The sequence below is a fragment of the Ixodes scapularis genome, unplaced genomic scaffold, assembly GCF_016920785.2.
Source record: "Ixodes scapularis isolate PalLabHiFi unplaced genomic scaffold, ASM1692078v2 PGA_scaffold8__174_contigs__length_109621045, whole genome shotgun sequence".
Taxonomy (NCBI): Eukaryota; Metazoa; Arthropoda; class Arachnida; order Ixodida; family Ixodidae; genus Ixodes; species Ixodes scapularis.
The window spans coordinates 90734502-90754552 of NW_024609883.1; the positions used below are offsets into that span (position 1 = coordinate 90734502).

Genomic DNA, 20051 nt, shown 5'->3' on the forward strand with positions numbered 1-20051 from the left:
ATAGAAGATAGGACTGGAACAAGGATCCGTGACAGTATAGCAAAACTAGCAGAAGAGAATCTATCCTGACCACTGAAGAAGCTGCATTGCTTTAGTGGCATTCTGTCCGAATAAATCCTCTCCTTCGGGGTTTGGCGACTGCCGTGGACGAACTGAACTGAAATGGATGTGGGACCACTTTTCTGGTAATGAGCCACTGCAGACTGTTGCCACAAAGCGGCGTGAGCTGGGTACGTAACACGCTCGGTGAAATGTCCGGACAGCTTGCAATTCGCGTAACGAGTGTGGATGAAACGTTTGTGTTGACGAAACGTGCGACAGACCAGCGGGATCAATACCAACTGCAACACCTGTGCTCCGTGAAAGTGCACGTCTACGCCGGAACAATTTCGGAAGCAGCACAGCATCACCTAAAGCATGGCACAGGAACTGCCAGCTTGAAGGCAGCTCTTCGGTGCGCCGCACACCTGTGCTCCGTGAAAGTGCCCTTCTACGCCGGAACAATTTGTAAGCAGCACAACATCATTCAGCACGGCACGGGAACTACCAGCTTCAAGGCAGTCTTCCGGTGCGCCGCACAACCGAAGTGAGCCCTCGGTCATTTGATCGAAGCTGCACCGCGATTGCACACCGCCAAGCACGACTCAGGCAATTTCCGTCGCTAAACTGTGTATCCAAATATATTGCACACGCTTCACTGCAAACCTCGAAGATTCCGATGGTCAACGAGAGCACAGAAACGTCGCCTTAAATTTTATCCTAGCGGTATCCGAATCAATCCGAGGTCCGAGCAACGTAGGTCAGATTGTCTCTTCCGTGGCAATATCCCGGTCGGTAACCAGCGAAATGCACACCGTTTCTCCGTATTTTCACGTTATACCTACGTCAAACACCACGCTGAACTCTGAACTCGCTTTCGACCGGCCTGATATGACGGCTTCCGCGTCTGAAATCAACTCGCCGAGACGAACGACAACCAACAAAGCATCCGACAAGCTCCGGCCCAGCTGGGGCCAGCCGCTGCATGGGCGCTGCCATCTTTCCTGTGACGTCACGTATTTGGTTTGGTCATGTGACGTGTGGTCAAATTTGCGTACAGTGGCAGCCTCCTTATGGGGGTCACTTTCGAGTGCAGACCGGAACCCCGGTTTATCGCTCTAAGCCCCTCTACCTCGTTGGACGCAGGTAGGTTTTAGAACGCAAAGGTACAAAAACCTTTACCCTGGAGTAGAATCGAGTAAATTTTGAAACACGGCCCCTCTGAAAGCGGAGCTATACTTTAGAAGGATGGATGGATGAAGGGATGGATGGATACGGCCGAGCCCTTTCAATCGGGCGGCGGCTTGCGCCACCTAACCAACTGCAACCAAACTGTGGCGAAATGGCGTTCCTGGTGGCCGTGAACGGAAACATACGTCGGCACGGCGTCACGTAGTGAATTAAACGGTATTGAGCGGGAAGCGCGGCTTAACCACGCCAGTACCAAAAGCGTAATTTGGACAAACACATCCGTTCCACAGACTGGTTTGGGAGAAAATGAGACTACATTGTATAAGCCGCTGCCGGAGAATACATATCGCTTGCACGTGACGTCAGTCTCTCTCTCTTTCTGGTAACCAGAAGGGCCTTGTTAACGCAGCGGAAGCTACGTTCTATTGCGCCCTTTCCCCCAGGATGCTTGTACTGACGTCACTAACCAAGTGACGTCAGTACAAGTGACGCCAGTACAAGCTATGTATGTGTCAGAACAACGAGAACGCTAGTACAACTTAATTTTTTTTTTATTACGGAGATACGGCAAACACGCACAATTAGTAGATACAGACGCACACGAACTTAGTGTGAAATAAGGGCAACTCTTACCCATTTGGCTGCACCCTTTAACTCTATTTCAGGATGTGTGTGTGTGTGTTTTTTTCAGTTTTGAGATGGAAGATTAGCAAGCCCTAAAGTACTGATTTCACTCAAATTGTTGTACATAAAATACCCGCCCTAAACTCCCACAACACGCACCTCAACTATTTTAACGTTCTCGCTTACAATAAAGACTTGTAATAAAACAATATACAAAAACTCAGGACCGACCCCACTCTCCACTCATAGCCAATATTTTTTTTTATAGTTTAGAACTTTAGACTATGCGATAAGGTGTAATAGCTTGTATGTGACCGATTCTGCCCGCTCGGTTCTTGGAACGACTTCTTGTCTGAACACTCCGAATGAGATTGCTCACCCCATCGGCGTGCTCTCGCGCTCTGAGCATTCTCGTGTGACAGGTTCCTCATTATGTACACTCATTAAATTATATACTGTTGTAAGCACAGCACTACAATGTTTTTTCTTAGATACCGCGACGAACTCACGTTTGGAGTGAGCTTCAAGAATCGTGCCCATACTGTACTTCTCTTTATAAAGTGAACTCTGTCGATGAACGACCGAAGTTCCACGTGTCCATTGACGATTATGTTTTATTATCACAGGCCTTCCGCGAAGTTATTCGTGAAAATAAAAAGGAAATTAATTATAGTCACTGACAAGATGATAACGGAGGGGGGAGCTCCAATTGTTCCGCCTCTAGCTCGAGCTTCCTAGCTTCGGCAACGCTTCCGCGTCTTGTGCACCTTGAGTGCGCGTGCGCAGCCAAAGAACAGCGGAATGCATGGGGCCATAGCCTCTTCTATACTCACAAAGTCTGGCAGTTCGACGACGGAGCCGTAGAGTGCCCGGTCGCAGATTTGGAGCGCGAGGATCTGGTAGCACAGAGCATCAAAGGGCCATTTCTCGGAGAACCTGGACGTCAGCGCACAGCTTTTGCAGCGGCGAGGACCCGAAACACACTTGTTCGCTCGAAAGAACTATTTCGGCGTCTCGCCGCAGCGGGGCGCCAGTCACGTGGCTCTCCTCTCATCCGTTGTCTGCCGTTCACCCCCTTTCCATTTTGGCGGCCGCTTCTCATGGCGATCTGCCAGGCGTTGTCAGTATAGAGGAGGCCATGATGGGGTGCATGCTGAAGTCCGAGTGTTCGAAAGACATGGACTCGATGGTCGCTTTGAGGGCGCCTACCGTCGGAGACCCCGGCTGAATCGTGGAAGAAAGTGTCAGTTTCTGGTTGGAGTTCGAAGATGACTTCTTGTTTTTTTGTTTCATTTTGTTGCCGACACGGATACTTGTGATACTCGGAGGCAACCCTTTAATAAAGCAACACGCAAAAGTTTTACAGATATATAAAACACTTACACAGAAACAGCGATGATATTCAGACTGAAACTAACGGCCGCGGAAGACTTACCTAGATTTCCAGGCTGACGATATTCCAGTCAATTAATTACACGACGCTTCTAGACTGAATGTAATTCCTTGACAATATTAGAGATTATCTCCTTTGGACACAACTCGCTCACGTTTGCTGGCTGAGTAAATTTCCTCGTCCATTGCTCGACTTCTTGAAGACGAATGTAATCCCCTGACAGTATACAGTCTGACTTCTGAAATCAATGCAACCAACGATTATTCGCAGAAATTCCTATGACATCTGAAGGTTGAAATCGATTTCCCCATGGGGCCCAGACAATACTGTGTAACCTTCAAAAGTTAAATGCCAATCCCCATGGCTGTGTTTTTCTTTTTTTTTTTTAATTTAAGCACGGTTCTTTGACATTTGCAGTCTGAATTCGATTCCCTAAAAGTTCCTTGACTTTTTTTAGGCTGAATAGATAGAGCTCCTTCACTTTTCTAGGCTGAATGCGGTTTCTTGAAATTTTGCTGACTTGTCCAGGCTCAATAAATTTTTCGGACAATTCACCGATTGCACATCCACAGGACTGCGTATTAGCCTCGAATATATTTTCAATAGGCCTTCCTCTATATTTGCCTTGGAGAACTAACTAAATAGCATACCGTGTTACTACGACTCCCCCCCCCCCCCTTTCGCACGTTTGCGATGTCTCACAAGATTACTAATCGTACAGAGTGAACCACTTACTAGGTGTCAAGGTTAACCATGTGAATTAAGCATTTTATCGGGAGTGTAGTTCAGGGGTTACATTCAGGTCGTAAATTCTGTTCGTTCAACGAATTCGCTGCGTTATTCCAAGTATATACATAATTAGCACATGGAGGTCTGTATATTCTAATTTCCATCTTCACAGAAAGAGAAAATCACTGCGTAATTTCATCAGGTGAAAGAAAGCATATAAATACGGTGTAATAAAAAAAAAAAGTTCAACCTTAGCCGGGTACCGGGCACCAACTCAAGAGGTAGATGTCGATTTTAAGATATAATAACTTATTACGACAGGTTCAAGTTTTCGAGCGGTCCTTAAACATGATTAAAAAAGTTTATTCCGACCTAACATGACAAATTAATAACAAAAAGGTACAGACGTTTCGTCACCTATGCAGGTGGCATCTTCAGGATGCACTGACACCAATGACGCGAGGTCGACCAGTCTACTTATCACACACGTCCCCGTAAACGTCCGTCAGGGGGCCACGGTTGGTGTTGCACACCGATGCGTTACAACGGATGAACCAGGGCTCGATGAATTTCCTTTGCCCCCACCTTTGTTCTCGGGCTAGCGTTGTCGCATGTTAAGTCGGAGTGAACCTTTTTAATCATTAATCACCCGGCTTTTGGAACATTTTTGCGGTAGTTAACATATTATCTCTGGTTTACTTCACTATCAACTTATTCGCACAGAACGAGCAGTAAATATTTAATTCATATGCGGTGTGCTGAAGACTTAGCACATTTTGTTTGCCAATACTACGAAATGAATAAGTTCCAATTACTAAGCTCTAATTCTGAAGAAAAAAAAGTAAGCTTTGCACTGTTACGTAGGCTATCATCGCCAATTTCCAAGCGCTAAAAATAGCGCCACACAGAAGAGTACAAAGTCACCTCGCATTTTGGTTTTTCTACAATGCAATGAAGCCAGTGAATGTGCGGCAGCTCTTAGTAACTGTAGGGGTGGTCTTTTTTTTTTCATTATTATTTCCCTGTTTCAAGGTCAGGGAGCAGACGCTCCTTGACCCTGAAGCAGGGCCAGACGTAAATTCACCTAGGAACCCGAAGCCGAAAGACAAACACGTCTGGCAGATTGTCCCAATTGAATGTCTTCAGGGACCTGATTGGGCGACCAGGACATTCTGCAATCTCTCTTAACCTCTGACCAGACGGGGCAAACCAAAAGGCAGATATCTAATAAACGTATCATCAATCAATCATCGTTGAGTTGGGAACGGGCACCTGCGCAACCCTTTGAAGTTCATCTCCCGCAGTGCGCCGCGTAAGCTGTCGTGAGTGACAGGTACTTTGTTCAGCGCCTACGAAGTAGCCGCGGTCCTCACCGTACGCGGTAGGACACCTGACGCCGAGGCGTCCTTTATTTGTCACCAACAACCAACCCTCCAGCATCTAGCATCACCCACGATCCCTCGACGACAGTCACCAAAAGTACACATTGAGGTCCGGCAAAACAACCTTGAACATCATCAGTGTGGGGTTTTTAACGAGCGGCACTTTCTATGTAAATTTAGCGGAAAATTAGCTCAGGAAGTTTTGACATCATGTGATACCGTGAGTCACGTTGTACTGTGACGTCATGTGACACCATGGCGTCACCTGACATTGCGACATGGCCAACGTGATGAACTTACGCAGTAAGAATGAGCAGGAATGACATTGAAGGATTCGCGTAGCGCGGTGCAGGTACTTTTTGTTTCTGGGTGGGGCTGAAAGTGCATGAATGTATAATTGTAAGAGATTGGTGGAAAAGGAGAGTTTCAAGTTGCTGAGTGCGTTTACTGAGCCAGGAAAGGTGATATTGACGAGACAAATTCCCTGAAACACGAGGTGAAACTACGAATGTGGGGTGCGCGTTCGTGGTAGGGGTCAAAACTTCCACGGAGGTGAATCCGCAATTTTTACCGTCCACTCCGTCGTACCCGCCGCCGCGAGTGCAATCGAAAGAAAAATTGAGTGCGTTCTGAATGTGAAGCTCTTAATCTGAAAAATCAACGCAAGTGACGACAAGGTAACGCGCATTGCTCTTTCAGTTGCGAATAATCGCGAATTTCAACTCTGGCGTGCTGGAATCAAATACTTGGATATGTCCTAACCTAGAAATTGTAGTTGGGAGGTATTTCTGGAGCTCGTTGCCTCCGCTAGGGGAATATTTGTGGCTAGTGGTTGGCCACAGAAAGGCTGTCGATCATCGCTCCCAACGTCATCGAAACAATTTCGACCAACGACGTGCACTTATTTTTGTTTTATTCTTACCAGTTAATGGTAAAACTCTACATATACCGCTCTGCCATAGAGTACGTGAAGCGCCATCTAGACGCTGTGCTTCGAAACATACGTATTCCATAAATACACCGCAGTTGCGTCTATGGGCGGTTGCGTAACTGGGCTAATCATTAGTCGGTGACAGTTTAGAATTCAGGAGAAACCCCTCCCACCCCTTTCCACTTCAGCGGAGCGAACGCTGGAGAGGAGGCGACCTCCTCTCCAGCGTTCGCTCTGCTAAAATAGAAATGGATGGGAGGAGCTTCCCCCGAACTCTTAACCTGTCACTCACTGTAGACAGTTTTTTCGTGACGGCCGCCACGTTGAACTTTAACGTAGCTGAATTGGGTCAAAATAGCAAATCACTTTATTTGCCGATTGGAAGGCGCCAGAATTCAAGGGGGGTCGTGCCAATAGTTTAACTTTTTTCTGAGCTATACTTTTTTATTGTAGATATATATGCTTACACTATCTACTTTATTTTTTTGCCAGGCAACCCAACTACGTCCTATTTCAACATGGCAACCGTCACACGGCCTGTAGTAACGTTGGACATGGCATGGTCACGTGACGTCGACACCATGACGTCGAGTGAGGCGTGACATGACATCATAATGTCAGCCATTACAGGTACATTACAGGCAGGTACTATGACGTCAAACCAACAGCTTCGCTCCGTTGCTGACAATCTCTTCGTGGCCTCGCTGTACGTGACATCATCATCATCCCCAATACGAGCAAGCAAAGGTGCGTGGAGGGTTCCCACATAAAGATATCGCTTTAAAAAAAAAGGAGAAGAGGCAAAAAGAGCATTAAACAAGTCACTCGTGCCGAAAACAACTTCGTCCAGGCCCAAAACAACACTTGCTGATGAACGCAGTCCCACAACAACGAGCCTTCTTTTGCCTGATTCGCTTTTATGCTTGAAGTCGAGCTACACGCTCCACCGGGTCCGGCACGCGTCACTCCCGTACGCCGTTGCATAACATCTCCCCGGGTAATAAGGCCGCTAGTGCTGGATGTATTACGTCACATACCAGATGCCTGCGCGGAAAGCAGACAGTGGTGTAGCCAGTGTCTGGCTGGGTTGTCCCTCAACCCAGCCAGTGGATTGAGGTGGCTGGGTTGTCCATGACTTGGGGTGCGGAGAGGGGGAGGGGGGATCAGAATGTGTATAGTAAAGGGTCGGCTGGATTTCCGGGGGGGGGGGGGGGGGGGGGCTGAAGCCTTATAACTTATAAGCATTCCCCCTGGCTACGTCCCTGGACACAGACTGGATACGTATGCTGCGTCGGTGTTCGTGCAGTTGGGACGCGGCTTCAGTCGATCGGTCAGGACACGGGTCCCAGCCGAACAATTACTCGGTACTTGTGTTCAATCTGTGCCATGCGCTAACCTCCAATATATGACGTAAAAAACGTTCAGCAGTACGGCCCTGTCATCAAGGAGGTGGCATGGCCCCCACCTAGCTTGCGCTAGCGTCTCGCCAGGTCATCTTGCAGCGACTCACAAAACGTGGGACGCTATGCACACGGCGACGTCAGGACGCGCGCCTCTGCAGCTTTGCTTCAGCTTGTTTGCCACTTGGGGCACGTAATAATAATACTAATATAACTGTGTCGAGTATATGTTTAGACAACCGGAAGTCATTCAGCCTCGACGGACGTCCGGTGTCTCAGCTGTAGATGATAAATTTCGCCGGTGCAGTAAAACCGCTAGCCTAGGGAGTTTTAAATGTGCACCACGGAGTATTGATAAACGACCGCACGCCGGTACGATACTCATCCAGATCAAAACGGGCAGGGGTGGGGAGGGTCGGGGTTTCTATTGGCGATGACGTAACGCAAAACCTCGTCTTCTGGGTTGTACTGGCATAACTCGCCATCATGCGGTGCTCGTCGACGACGACGCGACAGGGGCGAAAGGGTTTAGCGTCGTCACGCCGTTCAGCGTCGCCGCGCCGCAAAACAATCGGGGCCGGCGCGTCGGCGCACTGGTTCACGACCCGTGCACGTTTCATCCTTGGGGCTAACCCAGATGGGACTCTTAGCGTGTCGTGTGCGCCAAAGCGTGCAGCGCTACCCGTGTCGCGCACAGGGCGCAGCCGAGATCGATGATACACGTAGCTTCAACTGCGCCCGCCACAGGGCAAGAGCGGGACAAGAGAGCACCTGTTTCTGTCGGAAGGCGGGTGAGCAGTTCGCCGTAACCCCGGAGGGCGGCGCTGCTTGTCAGTACCTTGCACGGTTCTGGCACCTCGGTGGGCGACTCGCCCAGGTGCCACTCAAACCGTGAAGAACGCTCCCGATTCAATGGCGGACACCTCCTGTGTAGATTGTAGAGTTCGTCTGCGCATGCGTGGAGACGAGCTTGGAGGTACGCCACCTCGCTGCTTGTATTGCGAACGAGACCCATGAACAACCACGTGAACACGACCGAGCTGTCGGATGCACTCTCAAATCTGGGCACACTTGAGGACCGAGACGGAGATGTCGACGAGGGGGAGGGGCACTCATTCCCGGTGATTACTTTCCTTCTTAGCATCTCCGGAGAAAGTGCGATCACGTGCAGGAACATTAAGAGCGCGCGTCAACACTTGCATAATTTGCTGGTGAATCTGCACAGGATAGGGTCACGCAAAGGCTTATGCAGGGTTGTCGATCGAGAGAAGAAAAGTGTGTGTGTGTGTGTGTGTGGGGGGGGGGGGGGGGGGGGGGGGAGGGGGGTCAAAAATATAGGGGAGGCGCTCCGCAAACGAAACGAGGGGGGGGGGGGGGTATTGTATGTTTATGTATTCTGTGATAGGGAGCAATTCGTTTCACTGTTTTTCACATTTAATGACGTATAGGTACACTCGAGTATAGGACACTCAATTCGAGCAGGAAATTCGCTTACCCAGTTTCTAACAATACAACATAAAAAAAAAACCAATTCGTAACTCCTATTTGCCTAATTCAATTGCTGCTTTTTTATGTTTACGTCTGTAAGCTAATATCCTTTATTGTGCGAAACAGGAAGATTAATTTCGCGCGACGAACGATATTTGCATTCCCGAACTGCGACTGTTGTGTATTTTTTCCTGTTACAATTATCTCTCCCAGAAGAAAGAACACACTCGAACACAAACGCGCCTCAGTGACCATATACGCGTAGAAAAAAATACTAATAAAGGAAGCAAAAAAACACGCACTTCGTTAACGGACTTCGCTGACTACATTCTGCGGCAGTAACGATCTAATCAGGCACTAAAAGTTTCCCGAATTAGTTCTAATCCCCAGACAAACTCCAGGGAAACTCCCCAAACGCGCACGCGAAACAACAACAAAAAATATAAATATAAAATAAAAAAGAACCACAGGCAGCAAAAAAGAAGAAAGAAAAAATGACCGGAAGGAAAACGACACTTCCAGTCCTCCCACGGTGGAGCAAACCCAAGTAGTGCACCCACTTCCGTCAGGCGCCACCAGGGCGGCGCTACGGGTTGTTTATCGGCGTAGAACGCCTGCATTCAAGAGTCTGTCCAACTGCTTGATCGGGAGTCACGTAGTCTACGGTCCGCGTTTGCAATACGAGGTGCAGGAAGGAGACGAGAGCGCCTGTCGTCTGCAGGAGTTTTCGTCACCCCGCACGCCTGTCTCTTCTCCACGCTCATGCGCACTAGCGACTAAGGCACCCGGGAGGCGCCTGCCATCGACGTTTTGAGTTGCTCCTTCTCTCTCTTAAATCTAGGCTCTTTCTATCGGCGACGGCGGTGGCGCTGGCGTCGCCTCCGATCTCTCGGCAGTGGAAAAAAGGAAAAAGGCGCACCGGTGAAGAACGCCGGCCGGAGGCAGCCAACACCGGTGCGGGCGTGCATCTGCCTGTTGCATCGTCGCATCGTCCCCACGTCACCCCAGCGGCGGTGAGTTGCCGCTTTGTTCATTTATTTGTCATTTAAACTGGACGCGCGAGACGGACGGATATGGGTTGCGCGTTTACCTCGTTTAGTACGTCTTCGTATTTCGAGTAGCCCGCATCAACAGGAAGCGAATGAGACTGTCGCATCGGAGGCGGAGAAGACGCGTGATTATCGTCGTCAGCTGATCTTTTTTTATCTCCGACAGTCTGGTTGCTTGCGTTATCTCTCTTCGATTGTGTGCTTTGCGAGGAGCGGATGCATCTCTCTTATCTCTGCGCGGTCTGGGAGGAAAGAAAATAATAATAAAAGAAATATTATTGGAAACTTGAGTGTGCCTTAGGACGGAATGGGGCTATATTTCGTTTCATCGTCAGTCAGACCGCACTCGATATCTCCAACAAATGCGACCACTGATATAAATACAAAAAGCGCAAGTCATGGGCATTTCCCGCACTCGATTTCCTTAGCCGAAGATTAAACGCGTACAGAACGATGACGAACACTGTTACGTCGCGTCTTTTGACGCTGTTTGACTTGTCCCCTTGAGTCGTACCGTCGGTGTCACTTTGGTGTAGGGTGAAAGGGAGTATAACCTTAGTTTTTAGCCATAAATTTATAATTACGTGCCTCCAACCCTCACCTTTCCCATCGAGCGATATGATATATAACACTCGATCTGGTCATATGCTACGCGTTCGGCTCCTAGTAGCTCCGTTACCTATCGATTTGTCACGTTCCGAGCCCCAGTCTGAACCAGAATTTCTTCGAAACCTGGCAGGTATGCCAAAAAAGCATGTCGAGCTGTTTGCTCTCATAGTCTCCCCAATAGTCCCTTCAGTACATTTAATCTTACTTTCTTTGATTTATCGTGTTTTATATATATAGATATATATATTAGGATTTTCCTATTTTAGTTTTGTTCTGATGTGCAACGCTCGACATCTGCGTCATATACCTATGTCATAGTTTTTGATGCCATGGCAGTGTCTTAGACCTTAAAAAGAAGAAAACGGCGAACCTCATTTCTTGGAAATACCAGCAGAAAACACAACTGAAAATGAACTAGGAGCATTCAAGAAAAACGTTTACCCTCGAGTACGGTGTCACCACTACCCTGCGCGCTTGTCCTTGCCGTTGGCGCCGTAATTTCCAAGATGAGGAATTAACCGGCTATACTTCCTTTCACCATGCCTCCGAGCGCAGGCGACGCTATAGCAGACGATGAAGCGAATCAAACAGGGTTCGAAAGCGCAGCGTCGCTGCGTCTGCAACTGCTTCCGCGAGTGCGCTGTTGCCTTCTATCTAGGGGTGTGCGAATAGTGGTTCGAATCAAATAGCGCAGCGTCATCCCTTGCTTCTGTACTGTTCAAAAAGCTATCTTCCTTCTCCCTTGCATTGTCAAGGCTATGAATGACGCAGCGCTATTCGGTTCAAACCAATATTCGCACAACCCTACTTCTAACTCAACCAAACGTAAAAAAACGTGTCGTGAACTTGCGATTTTTTTTTTTTTTTTTCTAAGGGGGAATGTTTTCGCGCGTGCTTGAAGCATTTGACTACGTTCTGACTCGATAAAACGAAGTACGGGGTCTCTCGTGAACCCCGCTGGCTCGATGCGATGAACATGATCGCTGGAAACAGTCGGGACGCTCCCATCGAACCGCGGTCACATCGCTGGTACACCATACAAAAGACGCTGGGTTCTCTGCAGGCATAAAGACAGATCTGCGAACAGGCCTCAGGGATGTTCGGATCACGTTTGCTCCTTGCCTCGTGTTCGCTTCGAACGCGCCGGCAGACAGCTTTTGTGCTGCCAAACTGAGAGCCATCATACTGGGAAAGAAAGCACCCCTCGTACAGTGTCTGCTAATTCTCTTTTCCATTACATATCGGTAGCGTAACCGCAGCTGTAGTAGGGGAGTGTTCGAATCGCGATTCGAATCGAGTAGCAGCCCGCAGTGTCGTTCCCATATCTTCGACACTGGTACTTTTGTTCTCTCTGCTTTTAAAATTCGAAGTTGACAATGGGTTCTGTGCCTTCACGCGTTGGCAACCTTCGGGTTCACATTCGGTTTGTACACGATTCTAGAAGGTTCAACCAAAGAACCTGGTTATGGTTCTCTGGGTGAAGGACGTTCCGAGCTGAACAGTTCTACTTGCGTGTCCGGCAATATATGGTGCTATGCTGCCATATTGTTAAGTCTTTCTCGGGTTGCCCATATGCCTTTGTCGCAATAGACACGTACTCAGGTTACTATTAAAACGAGGCTTTTTAAACTTCGTTGTACATGTGACTCCTCAAAAGTAACGAAAGACCATTACTCGTCACTTGGCCTTAAAAGTAACTGAGTACGTTACTAGCTCATTTTCTGAACAAAGTAAACAAATACGTTACTCGTTACCGAAAAAGTAACTAGATAGGAGTGACTCGTCACTAGAAACGCGTTACGTACGTGTCTGGTCATGAGTCGATGCATGCCAATGGAACAGCGCCAAAAGCTTGAAGTCATAGTGTGCGCCGTTTTATCCTTTGAGTAACCCGGCTCAACCAATAAAACAGCGCAAATGCGCTATAGTCTTGTGCTTTTGGTCGGTACGCCACTGTACGTCGTCTTCGACCGCCCTCTGACTTATGGTGAAACGAAGTATAGACTTTTTTTAAATAGCTAAGGGTGTAACAAAAAAAACACACAAAAAAGTGTTTCTTTTTTTGTTTTGTTTTTACTGCAAAAACAAACTAGGCATCGCCGAACGCTCATTTTTCGCCCAAAGGTAGCTCTAGAGCTCACAACCAGATGACATAATTTCAGCCCGATCTGATACCTTATTCAAAGATTATAAGTGATTTACTGAAAATTTCAATGGGAAAATGGCGGCCGACGGAGTTTTTGAATACATGGGGCTCTATGGGTACCAGAAACTGAAAACAGGCGAACGTAGGCTCCATTTTCCCATTGAAATTTTCATTGGCATCTGCTCTTGGAAGAAGATCCATCAGTGTGTGATCAGTGTGGTGACAGGCTCCCTGTTTTGCATTTGCATACATTGTGGCTGTGTCCCAGCCATGAGCCCAAGCGCCGCATTCATTTTCCTGAATCTTTTCAACATCATATCCCATTTAATCCTGCTCTTGTTGTGGGAGAGAATCCTCTAGTCTCTCTTGAACAAGTAATAGAATTTCTTAGTGGTATTGGCCTTTTACACCGACTCTAGCCTTTTGGTTATTCTTTTGTGAAACCTCTCCTATAGTACAATGATACTTACAATTAGTTTGGCCCAGATGGCCTCATAGCTTTTGCGCCATAAAACCCCCCAAAATCTCTCTCCCCTCCAATCAAATTTTCAGATAATCGCTTATAACTTTTGAATAACGTGTCCGTTCGGGCTGAAACTTTGGCATCTAATTGCGACCTCTAACGCTACCTTTGGGCGGAGAACGAGCGTTAGGCGATGCGTAATTCATTTTGTATTTTTTATTTTGTTTTACAATAATCCAGGCGCAGCCGACGTTAAGAGCAAATGAGACCGGATAAATAGCGTGAAAATCGCAACGTCGCGGTGCCCGTCATAGTTCTGTACGTGTCCTAACGTCGCTAAACCAAACACGTCCAGTCAAGGCCCAGTGGTTGTACGCGTTCGTGTCTCGGACTTCGCTCTGGCATATGATGAAACGAAGTGTAATAAAAGCAGTGTCTCACTTTGCACTGCATTCGCGACTCCTGTAAAACTAACGGCGCCTAGCGAAAAAAAGAAAACCACTGAATTGGGGCCTTAAACTTGTCAAATCCAAAGTTGAAGCCAAAAGTTTGCGGAGCACGGCGATTGGACGCCGGCGACAAAAGCGCGAAGTCATCGTCGTGATATTCCAATCGGTGCGCTCCGTCTACTTCGGCCCCAACGTTGTGTTTGACGAGTTTAAAGCCCTCTTTTCGCTACTTCTGCTCGACTCTTCTGGCTTCCGCGATTACACGTTGGCGGTGTTTCGCGCGATAGAACACTTGTTTCGCGGTGACTCTTTCGTAACTGTATACAGTAGCAGCTTGTTCTCAGGTTACTCTGCACGGGACCTGTACGCAATCACGCGAAACCAGACATTCCGCGTTTCTATGAACGTTCATCAGTACCGTAGAAGGACAGTCGGCAATCATTTCCTCAATCACTCAAAAAAAAAAAAAAAAGTCGAGCCTTTGGAAGTTTGTTTAAGCCGACACATCGCCGCACGTACGAAACGTGGAGGATAAAAAAAGCGGGGACAAACCATTTTTGAGTCCAACGCTCGCTCACTGATTGCGCCAGCGTTGCGCGTTGAGCTGGGCATATGGCACACGGCACGACCTGCTAGTAGACCGCCATATTTGACGTCACGCCTCTGCGGTGGCGCTGCTGTCGGTACTGCGCATGCGCGGACGCTTCACTTCTCCCGAATTTGGCTTGCGCGCACGCGCAGTACCCACACATGGTGCGGGCAAACGCGGGCTTCTTTGGAGACGCTCTGTTGGTGTCGGTGGAATCGCGAATACTCCGTTTCAGTTGACCGCTACACTCCGACGTGGCCAATCAAACTGCGCCAAAAGTGCAGCGTCACGGCGCTCATCGTCGTTGCGCGTTTGCTACCAACGATTAAGCCTACCGCACCCGGTGACCGCGTCTCGATCTTACGCTTTATTGTTTTTCTGCGCGTGGTTGGTTTATGCGGTAATAGCAGACCCACAAAAAGAAGACAACGACCACCGTGACGATGCATTTTTTGGCTCTGCTTGATTGTATCAGTTAACTCGTAGCGTCTAACGTGGTCGGGATAATATGAAACGCGGCGTGGATGATACCTGCGAGGGCTCGCGCCATTTTGGGAACACCGAGTCAGTTATCCGCGTTAACGCTGCGGAACGAATCGATTGATTCGACTAACCCACCGATTAATCGACGAAGGCATTAATCTGCGAGGAATGCGTTCATCGGTTGAAACGCGAATGCCTCATTTGGGGTTGTCACGCGTATGTCCTACACGTTCCAGCCGCTTCTCTGCCGTGTGAAAGGACGTTTGGCACGGCAGAACTCGCTATGAATGAACAAAAACGAAGGAACTCGGCGCGAGCGGCAAACGTAAATAAATTGATCCGTCTGCGCGGCTGGCAGGACGAGACTGAAGCGAGTTGAAATTAACGGTCCGCCCGTTTGTGCTGTTTTAATCTTACCATAATGAAGATCTCATCTGCAAAGACTAGTTTGTTTTTTTGTGTTCATGTTGGGGGGGGGGGGGGGGGGGGGTTCATTTTGACTCGATGTAAACCTTGTTTGTAAAACTTTCTTAGCTTTTGCTATTTTTTTCTGTCTAGAAAATACGGTGGCTCCCTGATTTTGCTATCTTAATATTGTCTAGAAACGCCAGCGTCTGAGAACTTAGTAAACTTGTCAGAAAGCTATTAGTATTTGCTGCATAGATTTTGTCTGGAAAATATTTATTGTACCGGGCGTTGTATTTCGAATTTCACGCTATTTTTTTCCCCTCAATTACTTCAATAGTGCCTCGTAGGCTGTCTTGTACACGCTACCCCCCAAAAAATAATCGCTCACAATTACTATTACTCTAACTTAAGAAGTATTTAATTAGATTATTTAAGCACTCCAGAAAAAGACTAACCGTTACTTTTTCGATTACTTGGGATATTTGAAAACGACAGAACATTCTGCCGGTTTGAAAACAGGTCTTCCTTACTGTCCAACATTCTATTAGAATCACTGAACTATGAACCACTTGTCTTCTTAATCTACCAATTTCGGTAAGCCATACTCCGGTCGGAGCTTTATTCCGTCGAGGATTCCGCGGCAGGAACCTCGTACGACAAAGGGCATCTTTAGAAACGGGAGGGGAAAAATAAAACGAACGGTTACGATTAGTTTTACTACTTGCAAAAGTACTCAGCTTACTGTTGAGGTTACTTCCTAATAAACGTAACCAAAACGAGTACAAAATTACTCTAGAAAGTGATCGAGTACAAATAATTTGATTACGTGTAATGAGTACCGCACGCGTGTGGCTGTCAGCTTGACGTCGGTAACAACCTGTACACACTTCTTTCTCCCTTCTACTCAGCTATCGATGAAATTAAAAGACTCCATTAAAGAAGTAATATTACTGCCTTTTATTGAAATACCGAAAAACGCCGGAAGGAGGCGCTGTTGGCAATGGGCGTCCCCCGCTAACTACCGGTCAAATGAGAGGACAAGGAAACCCTACCCTAGCAACTCTTGTAATGTCCATAAAATAGTTAATGACCACTCCTCCAGGTGAGTAGCTAAAACGGCCTGTAAGCAAGAAATTTATGGGAGATTTTTTTTTTTTTTTTTTAATACTCGTGTAAGACGACCGATTCACTCCTATCTGTTTGATAACACATCAGAGATTTTGTCTTTCGGCGGCTTCGTAGACTTTGATTCATTCGATCAAGTACGATTCATTCATCTGCACATTTTCGATGATTCCCAAATAGAGAAGTATAAATACATATTTTTATTTTCGTATCATTTGAGCAATACAAAAAAAAACACATTTCTATCGGACTCTTTAATCTACTAATTAAGCAATGAAAAGTCACTCATGAATGGCTCAAACATTCTTATTCGCTCAACAGCACTACTCACTGAGGTAAAAGTGGTGGGAAAGGTTGCGCACTTGTCGTAATGCAGAAAATACTGACTCAGCCGACGTGTCGCGGGAAATTTACGCATCCTATACAACACCTTCTTTGCCACACGAGGTTTTCGTTATGCGTTTCAACAACGCTTGCGCGTTCGCTTTTCTCTAGAACGCGCGAAACGAATGGCGTCGCTCAGCACTGAAATGCGCCTAAAAAAAAAGAGCGAAGTGCGCGCTGCGCGAGTATTATTGAAATGACGTTTATGGCCTTTTTTCTTTATGCGCACTTTCCAGCTATTTTATTTAACTTAACGTTCCGAGCTTACTCTATATTTGCATTCCCCCACAATGTATTGGTTCGCTCACCGCTCGCTCTGCAAAAACGCGAACACGTCTTTTTCTTTTACTTTTTTTTCTTTTCAAGACGTGCGATATATGCAAAAACATTGGTCCCAGTTACACTATAGTGAGTAGCGGTTTTGGCGCTGCTTTAATGGTGCAATCATCTCGTAGCGTCGGCTGTGTCTGAACTTAAAGGTTGACGAACAACGAGAAAAGAGGAAACTCTCCCTCAATTCCTCCTTTTCATTCGAGAAAGAAGGAGGCAATCCTCCTTTCTGCGGGGAGTAGCTCGAAGACCCGTTCCTGTGGGAAGGAGAGAGAAGAGGGCGAGAGGGAATGGAAAGAAGGAAACAGGGAAGCGGTTTTCTGCCTAGCAGAAGATTGTGCAGATCGGCCTTTAAGCTGAAACAAAGTGTAGCTATTTACACGCTATGTACAAAGAAAAAGAAAAAAGAACACGTCAATTCAATGCCCCCGTAAATTTAGCGCGAAAACTAACGTGTTTTCGCAAAGACATCAATTCAGTTTCACCGCTAAATTTAGCGGGGAAACTGGATTGGTGTATTCGTCACGTGACGTTAGTGTTTTCGCTAGCGGGTGAAACTGAATTGGACTGCATTTCCCATCACGTCAGGTCACGGGACATAAACTTTCCCGCTAAATGTAGCTGAGAAACTTCATTCGTGTAAAATGTCTCGGGATATCTATTTCCCCGCTAAACTTGGCGGGAAATGCACGGGCGATGGACGGACGTACGACGCCATCTTGAAATTGGGCGGGGGGGGGGGGGGGGAGGGGGGAGAGGGGGGAGGGAGCGGAGGGAGCGGAGGGAGCGTTGAAAAGCACTGCTTTAAAACGTGTCCGTGAAGAAATGTACGTAAACGTACGGAAATTAAATTTTTAGTTATTACAAGATCGGATATTTAACGCGATGGCGTTATTAAGCTACTACTCGAGGTTTTCAGTATGGGTGTATTTCCTGTCCTCGAATACTTTTCCCCACTATATCTAGCGGAAAATTTGGTCACGTGACCTAAGCACTAATTCAGGTTCCCCGCTAAATTTAGCGGGGAACCTGAATTCATAGATAATCGCACCTTTGGTTTCTACAATTGTTTTCTTTTCGCTTTGTTTTTTTTTTTTTTTTTGTCTAGTATTCGGAGTAGCGTGGCGAAGTTTCAATCACGCCAGTCTCCCGTCCACTACGCGGTCGTATTACGGTCGCCGATAATTTAAGGAACGCGGGGCGGGGCCTATTATCGTCCCGCTTCTTGATTGGTCCTTATCGTTAAATGCTGCAAACTGATTGGCTGCAGAGCGGTAATGAGATTCTCCGGACACATCACGCCCCCCCTCCCCCCCCCCCCCCCCCCCCTATTTTCTTAGGCTCTCAGTGGCTAGAGAAACACTCGGACTATGAGCGCCATTAAAAAACAACTTAACCGACACTGTGTAAAAAAAAAAAAGTGTAAACTTAAAGAAGTCGAATTTCTATTAAGCGTGAATCATGTCACACTAAAGACGAAAAAAAAAAGATAAGTGACATTTGAAGAAAAGGCACAAAACGTATCAATTCCACAGCCGGAAAAATAACAATCGTGGACTTCGGGTCTAGATCATCCACTCAATACAGTATTGAACAGCGTTTGCGTAATGCTCCAAAGTTCCGAAGCCATCAGATCCGCTCTGTGCCAGTGTCTTTTTTTCTTTTTTTTTTTTTTTTCTTCTTCTCCGCACGATGCTCTTTCACTAGTGAATACCAGATTACTTCCTTCGTGTAGCCTCGAAAGTTCGCTGTTTCATTGATCGCTGTTTTATTGTTTCATTTTGATCAACCGAGAGTCTCAGGGTCGCATTACTCAATCGAAGCATTACCCTAGAAAAGGCGCGTTCAGTTGCGGAAAAACGTACAGCGCCCGCTGCAATTAAGTGCACACGTACACCGGTAGCACGACGACGCAAAAATGTCTACTATTAAAACCCATACTTTTCTTCTGTCGCCGGACATCTAAATTGCACGCAAAGGCTTGCAGCTTGCGTCTTATGTTGTCGTTTTTGAGTATCATTCGCGCTTTAGAACTTTAGATGGTCGAGCATTACATTTTTTTTTTTCTCGTGGAAATGTGAGTTTAGTCACAATCTGTGTTAAACTAATTTGTCTCGCGGGCATGCATGCCAGCACAAACTATGCCGAAATGGCTTCAGCGCGCAGCATTTGCGTCTGGGACGCACACGCGCTATCTAACCCAGACTTTGGGGGGGGGGGGGGGGGGGGGGGGGGGGGGATAAAAATATACGCTTATTCTCGAAATATCCCGCGGGAGGGAAAGCTTTTGAAACCACGATGCCGCGTGCCTGCGGTTCCACAATCGCCCGTAAATGAGTGAACGAGACGTTACTGGCAGGTCCACGTCGAAACGATCCGACTCCTTGCAACATCCTTCCCCAACGTCCCTGATGCTCGGCACTGAATTAACAGCGACGTCTTGAGCAGAGGCCAAGTCATCCGTCAACGCTCAGCGCTCGAAATGTTACGGAATTAGACCCATTCAAGTTCTTTTTTTAATTTTTTTTTGCATGCTAATTAGTTTGTATTTGAATAAATAAAACAAATATGCTCTTTAAAAACATCAAAGTTTCCACTTTTGCAAACATTTGAGACCAGGTAAAGCTTTGTTTTATAAAGGTAACGAACCCGCGATAATATAAAACCAGATAGCTAACATTCATAGTTAAACACGAATAGTTGGTGTCATGTCACACTTCCGAAACGTTTGTGTACTGCGGCAACCTGAAGGATAGACGAAATTGTTCTGCGCTCTAAACCTGCCTTTTTATTATTATTATTATTATTATAGACACCTATATTGGCCGAGAAAGGCACT

General features: G+C 47.0%; 1 protein-coding gene across 1 annotated transcript in view; it reads left to right on the forward strand.

Annotated features, from left to right (window-relative positions):
* Positions 1-9762: 9762 nt before the first annotated feature.
* Positions 9763-20051, forward strand: part of LOC8042610 (beta-1,3-galactosyltransferase 5-like) — a 297058-nt gene continuing 286769 nt past the window's right edge. The window contains exon 1 of the mRNA XM_042286850.1: positions 9763-10190. The gene's annotated coding sequence lies outside the window, so the exon portion shown is untranslated. The remainder of the gene's footprint in view (positions 10191-20051) is intronic.